The following is a 6,876-nucleotide window of genomic DNA, read 5'->3' on the forward strand; positions in this document are numbered from 1 at the left end:
AAAAAAAGCCACCAGCCCCTCCATGCCAGGATAATGGGAAAACTTGACGAATTCATACAGTCGCAGCAAAAAGTGATTCAAAGTCTAAACTCAGTCTGTCAGAAACCAGGAAATTCTGTGAAATTCATTTTTTGTCTTGTCTAAAAATCAAGGCATAATTAACATAGGACTTGTATATGCCACGTTGCCCAGGGACTATCCCTCCAGGCTCGATATTTAACCAACAACCTAGTAATAAGAATGGAGAACTAACAATAGAGACACATGATAGGTATATTTTGGGGGAGGAAAGGGTGGGAGGTAGCATGAGATGAGTAAGATGATTAAGCATACAGGCTATACTTTATTCCTTAGCTTGGGGTGACTCATTGTTTTATAAAGTCCCAAGCTGAGTCATGTCAGTTAGAAGCCAAGAAAGCTGAAATGAGAGACTTGGCTGCTTTACAGCCCTGCTATCCTTGGGCAGAGCCTGGCAGCCCCAAACCAGAATGATGCCTGAACAAGTTCTAGTCTCTCTCAAGTAGACCCCACACCAAGCCAGTGCAAAAGCTGTGCTGTAATACCTCAATTACAGAGTAGCTTAGTCATTTGCTTAAGATAATCCATATATAACAGAAAAAAAAAAAGATTTTTGAAGTCACTTAGTGAAATCAAAGGCTTAGACATTCTAGTGATAAAATGCAGATATAGCCTACTGCTAAGCCATTACTACAAAGCCCCAGACCAAGGTGAGACACTTGGGAGAAGCTAGACAAGAAGCCACACATAGTACCTCTGAGAACCAAGCTTCATGGCAAGCATAAACATAAGCAACAGAAAAATACAGATAAAAGGGACAGAGGCGCTGAGGGGAGAGACATGAAAATTCCAGAACTGAGCTTTTGACCCCTCTCCTCCTGGTTGTAATACTTTAAGGCCCGACTTCAACTCTGCCCTTGGGATGCCTGTGATACTTCCATCTTCTTCCAGTAAACTCCCAATGCCTTTCCTATTCAAGTCACTCAAGTTGCTTCCTGTAACTTGTGGCCCAAGAGTGTTCATTGACATAGCATATGCACTTTATAAAGATCATCAGAGACAGGCATTCAGTGTAGTGGGACATTTGTACCCTCCATTGAAGTCCTGGGTTCAAGTCTTAGCTCTATTCCTGAATCCAAGTTCCTGCTGATGGAAAGTAGCAGGTGATGATTCAACTACTTGGGTCCCTGTCACTCCTGCGGGCGATCCAGATGGGGTTCAGGCTTCTGGCCTTGGACTGGCCCAGCCTTGGCCATTGTGGGCATTTGAGGCGTAAATCAGTGGATTGAAGTTCTCTCTCTCTCACACTTTCTTCTCTCTCTCTCTCTCTCTTTCTCTCTCTCCACACACACACACACACACACATAAAATTTTAAATGTAAATATCCTTTTTTTCCACATGCAAATTCATGTTTTATTTACAATTTTTATTTACATAAGGTGAACATACTTCGCATGTTTCATATCTACAGACTTGGGAGCATAGTGATACTTCCCACCCACCCTCCCTCCTGCTCATGCTCCCATGATCCCTCCTCCTCCTTTCCTTATTCTTTTAACTTTACAATGACATACTTTCAGTTTATTTTGTAATCATGAGATCAACCCTCCACTATAAAGATTTCAACAAATAGTAAGAAGAAGAAAAAAAAAACTGTTCCTCAACAGCAGAGACAAGGGCTGTAAACAATAATCAATTCTTAAAGTGTCAATTTCATTCATATACATTACTTTTTCTTTGTACTCTATTAGTTTCTACAATTCAAGGAAAACATACAGTATTTGTCTTTTTGGGGACTGGCTTATTTCACCAAGTATAATGGTAAATATTTGAAGCATATTGGAAAGTTGCTCTCCAGAAAGTTCATGAATTCATTCACCCAGTAGGAGGTGCCTGCTTGTCTCCACTTTTGCTAACTCTGGATACTTCTATTCTTTCAAGTCTGTACAAGTTTCCTGCTGTATTCTCATGGTGGGTATAACCAGAAATTGCTTCTGCACACTATGGCTTTGCCACAGAAATACAGAAGGAGCGGACATCATGGAGTGATCTGGACTCAGAAAACAGGCTCGCCTACTGATATAAATTTGGGTTATATTCCATCAGGAAAATGATGAGATAATATGTCTAAACATGGAATAGTAAGGTCATGCTAAGCAAGGGAATCTTTGAATGACTGGACAGCAGGTGGACTAAGTATGTGCTGTATCATAGTCAAAGAGGAATGGGACGCAGTAGGCCTACTTTGCGTCTCAAGGAAACTTCCCACTGCTCAAGGACTTCCTCTTATTACAATACCACTGCATCCAAAGCCAATCCAGCAAAAGAATAACTAGTGTACTCTATTATATAATAAAACAGGTTAAAACATAAAGACTATCACACAGTGACACACACACACAAACACAAGGTATCTGGGAAATGGCATGAAAACAAATGTGTGATATGTATACAAACCACAACAGCAAGGCAAATGTTTACCTTGTGAAGACAACACCCATGAAGATGCCCGTGCTCCACATCAGAATGCCTGAGTTTGATTCTCAGCTCCAGCTCCTGACTCCAGCTTCCTGCTCACACAGACCTGGGGGGACAGTGGTGATTGGGTTCCTGCCACCCTCATGGGAGACTTGGATTGAGTTCCAGTTCCTGGCATAGCCCTAATCCAACGGTAGTCATTATGGGCATCTAGGGAGTAAACTAGCACATGGAAGTTTTCTCTCCACCTCTGCCCCGCCCCACCTCCGCTTCTCAAACAAACAAATAAAAAATATTTAAAAACAATAGACATAAAAATTCTTCTTATGAAAACAAAGATTGCTTAAATAGGTAAGTTTTGAGATAGGACTATTAATACCATATGGTATAAGTTATCCCTTGAATTCAATTAAGATTTATCAAAGACATGTTTAGAGGGGCCAGTCCCATGGAGCAGCAGGTTAGGCTGTTGCCTCCAATGCCACCATCTGTATGAGTGTCTGCTCTAGTCCCAGCTGTTTTAATTCTGATCCAGTTCCCTATAAATGCTCCTGGGAAACAGTGCCACTCACATGGGAAACCTGGATGGAGTTCCAGGTTCCTGGCTTCAGCTTGCCCCAGACCTTGGCCACTGCCGCTATTTGGGGAGTAAACTAGAGGATGGAAGATCTCTCTGCCTCTCCTTCTCTCTGTAACTCTGCCTTTCAAATAAATAAATAAATCTTTTTAAAGAAAAAGACATATTTAGAACTTCATAAAGAATTTATCTGGAAGAAAATCCCATGAAGTCTATGAAAAATTGTACTAATATGATAAATAGGTACATATTAAAAATTACTACAAAACTATAGTAATCAAGTAAGTGTGGTATTGGCAATAGAATAAAAAGAAAAATCAAATTAAAATCATATATATGTGTGTATGGTATATGATAAAGGTTATATTTCAAATCATTGGGAAGAGGATGGATTAGTTAATGAATTATATGTAGGAAAAATGAAATTAGAACAATTATGCATGTTATTCAGTTGAAAAAAGCCCAGTAGCTTCACTAGATAATTTAGAGGGAAAAAAAGAAACTCTAAATGGTTCTACATGGCTTACAGAATCATTCAAAGGATGGGGTGGTGGGGGCAGGGTGGGGTGAAGGCTATGGCTGAACTTCCAGGAATGACTCCCAAAGCCACATGGCAGGTCTGGGCTGGGAGCGTCAGTGCGACCTTGCTGGGGTCCTTCCACGTCTACCAGATCTGAAACCATCCTGTCTTCATTAGCTTCTGAATCCATAAAATAGATGCCATTTCACTTTCTCTCCACAACTCACTTGCAAAGTCAAGTCTCACAAAAGGGCATTCAACCTACAAAATCTCAATCATATCAGAAACACTATTTGCATGGGTGTGTGGGAACTGCAGACTTAACATTTAACCTCAGCAGTGCAAGAAAAGGCATTCAAGGGTGAGGGGATACATGAAGAGCAGACCAAGTCATCCAGATCAAAACAACTCTTAGATAAATCAGATGTAATAAACTAAATGGTCTTGGGGCTGGCATCCCATATGGGCACCGGTTTTAGACCAGGCTGCTCCACTTCTGATTCAGCTCCCTGCTAATGCTCCTGGAATAGCAGCAGCAGATGGCCCAAGGCCTTAGCAGCAGAGCATGGCCCAAGTGCTTGGCCCCTGCACCCATGTGGGAGACCTGGAAGAAGCTCCTAGCTCCTGGCTTCAGATGGGCCCAGCTCCAGCCATTGTGGCCACCTGGAGAATGAACCAGCAGAGGAAAGACCTCTCTCTCTCTGTAACTCTGTTTTTCAAATAAATAATTTTTCCAGCAATGTAAGAATGGATCAATTTGAATAAACCAGTATTGTGATATATCAATAATTATAATTTAAAAACCATATACCAATAATAATGTTTAGCATTTATTTCTAGGATGAGAAAAAAAGATAGCTGAAATTTCCCTCCTACTAAACAAGCAGGATGCTTCTAGCTCTAGCTGAAATACTTAATAATGACACTAGGAAAAAGTACATAAGTAATAATGAATAAAACATAGCTGTTCACTTAAATTTATTCTAGAAGTTTTATCCAATGTCATAAGTCAGTAAAAGGGGGAAAATAAAATTTCTCTTAAAAAAGAAAATGCAGCATGATGATTTCTATATAACAGATTGTATAAGTAGAAAAATCAACTTCAAAATCATTTTCAGTAATATGACATTTCAGTGATCCAAGAAACTGAAACTCTGCAGGAGGAAAACAAAAAAATCGAGATACAAGTGTGTGGGAGTGGAAGGGAGTGGGAGATTAGAGCTGAAATCTGTCTTTCAAGCTGAAGAGTCCCCATAAACTGGAAATCATTAAGTCCTGCTTCACCTCCCAAGAATGCATACCAGTTAAGATTCTTTACATTCTTTCCCCTGGCCTATTTTGCCTGGAAAAATGCTTGAAACCACAGCGTTGGACAGATAGTTGACTTCTGCATGTCAGTGTTTTAACTGGAAGGAAGAGGAGAGGTTTTTTCAGGGATCTTTAGGTTAGGTATGAGTTGGCATCATATTAGTTACAGGATTTCTCCTCCACAGGAAGCAAGGAAGAACCTTTGCAAAGGAAGAGAAAACAAACAAACAAAACAAACAAACAAAAAAACACGTGTCCGTGGTGTTGGAGCCTCTTCTTCCCTGGCCAACTGGTCGAAGCCTCCAGTTGCATGGAGTAAAAAGAAGGGCCCCCGAGTCTTTTGAAGTCTGTGTGACTTCTAGGAAATGACAGAGACAGTGTCAGGTGGCGCCTGTGGACTGCTGGAGTCACCGGAGATCTGGGCGGAAGGGAATTCTCAGCTTGGCAAATCCAGGAGCCCAGAAAGTCTCTGTTCAACTGAGGGCTGTCAGGAATATGCACGAGCTTCCACTTCGCAAATTTACCAGGTAGCTTTGGAAAAACCATCCATGTTATTATGTGTGTTTCCTCGCCTTGCTCTTCTCAAGGCTTTGGTGGCCATGATATTTGCATATTAATTTGTCTTACAAATTACAGAACAGAACCCCCGGTTTGGGCCCCAAATTAGCCGTCTAAATATTATGTGAAATCTTGGCTGAGCTTCATTACCCATTTTTCCACTAAAGTTAGTCTTGTCAAAGTCATCGATAACCTCTGATTCACGACTCATGACCATCTCACTAAGCCTCTGGCTTGGATGCTGTCAAGCTCCTTTTCCCAGGTTTTCACAACACCACCTCTCTGGTTTCCTCCTTCCTGCTGGCTGCTCATTCTCCTCATTCCTTAGCTCACCCTCTGTCCTCAGAACCCAGTGATTTTCACATTTCCAACCTCTATCCTGTGGCCCAGAACTGCAGACAGCTGTCCCCAGGCCTTCTCCCTACTGTCTAAATCAGAAAGTCAGCTCCTCCGGTCAAGTTGATACTACAAATCTGTGGATGACACTTTGAATCGCAAGTTTGAGAAGCAAGGATTCTTTTTCATAAACCCAACAAAGAGGTTGCAGATTCTGTCTTGCTCATGTCCCTCCATTCCTCGTCATCCTCATCTCCATCGCCCTAACTCAACATAGTCTGACATCTCCGTCAATAGGCTCTCAACTGATCACCCTGTCTGCTTTGTGGACTATGCCAATTTTTCTTACTTACTCCTCCCATAATGATCTTTCCCAAAGGCAAAGCTGAGGCTTAAAGTGGCTTTCCATGGCTTTAAAGTTATTTCAACTTGTTTGTTTGCTTTTAAATATTTATTTATCTGAGAGGCAGAGGCAGAGAGAGAGAGCGAGATGGGAGAGAGAGAGAGAGAGAGAGAGAGAGAGAGAGAGAGACTGTCTTATATCTGCTGGTTCACTCCCCAAATGGCTGCAATGGCCGGAGCTGCACCAATCCAAAGCCAGGAGCCAGGAGCTTCTTCCTGGTCTCCTATGCGGGTGCAGGGGCCCAAGGACTTGGGCCTTCTTCTACTGCTTTCCCAGGCCATTGCAGAGAGCTGAATTGGAAGCGGAGCTGCTGGGACTCGAACAGTGCCCATATGGGTTCCCGGCACTGCAGGCGGCGGCTTTACCTGCTATGCCACAGCGCCAGCCCCTCTCTTGTTTTGATAAGGCCCTTTGTGATCCAGCGACACTCTATCTTAGAGATCTCATCTTCCATCTCCTTTCTACTTTTCTTTCCTCAATTATGAGTTCTGTCTTCCCAAATACATCATGCCGGTCCACGTATCCTTGCCTTCCTACTCTCCGCTCCTCCCATTAGAATGCAGTTCTAAACCCAGTTAGAAGCCTGCTCTTTCATTATCCTCTTGGCACTCGTTCATTCATCCCCTTCACAAGAAGTTGTCCTCCACACAGTGTGACAGATTGCAGTAATGCCCCAA

Source organism: Oryctolagus cuniculus, chromosome 1 (assembly GCF_051225735.1).
Source record: "Oryctolagus cuniculus isolate XC-2025 breed Fujian yellow rabbit chromosome 1, ASM5122573v1, whole genome shotgun sequence".
In the NCBI taxonomy this organism is placed as follows: domain Eukaryota; kingdom Metazoa; phylum Chordata; class Mammalia; order Lagomorpha; family Leporidae; genus Oryctolagus; species Oryctolagus cuniculus.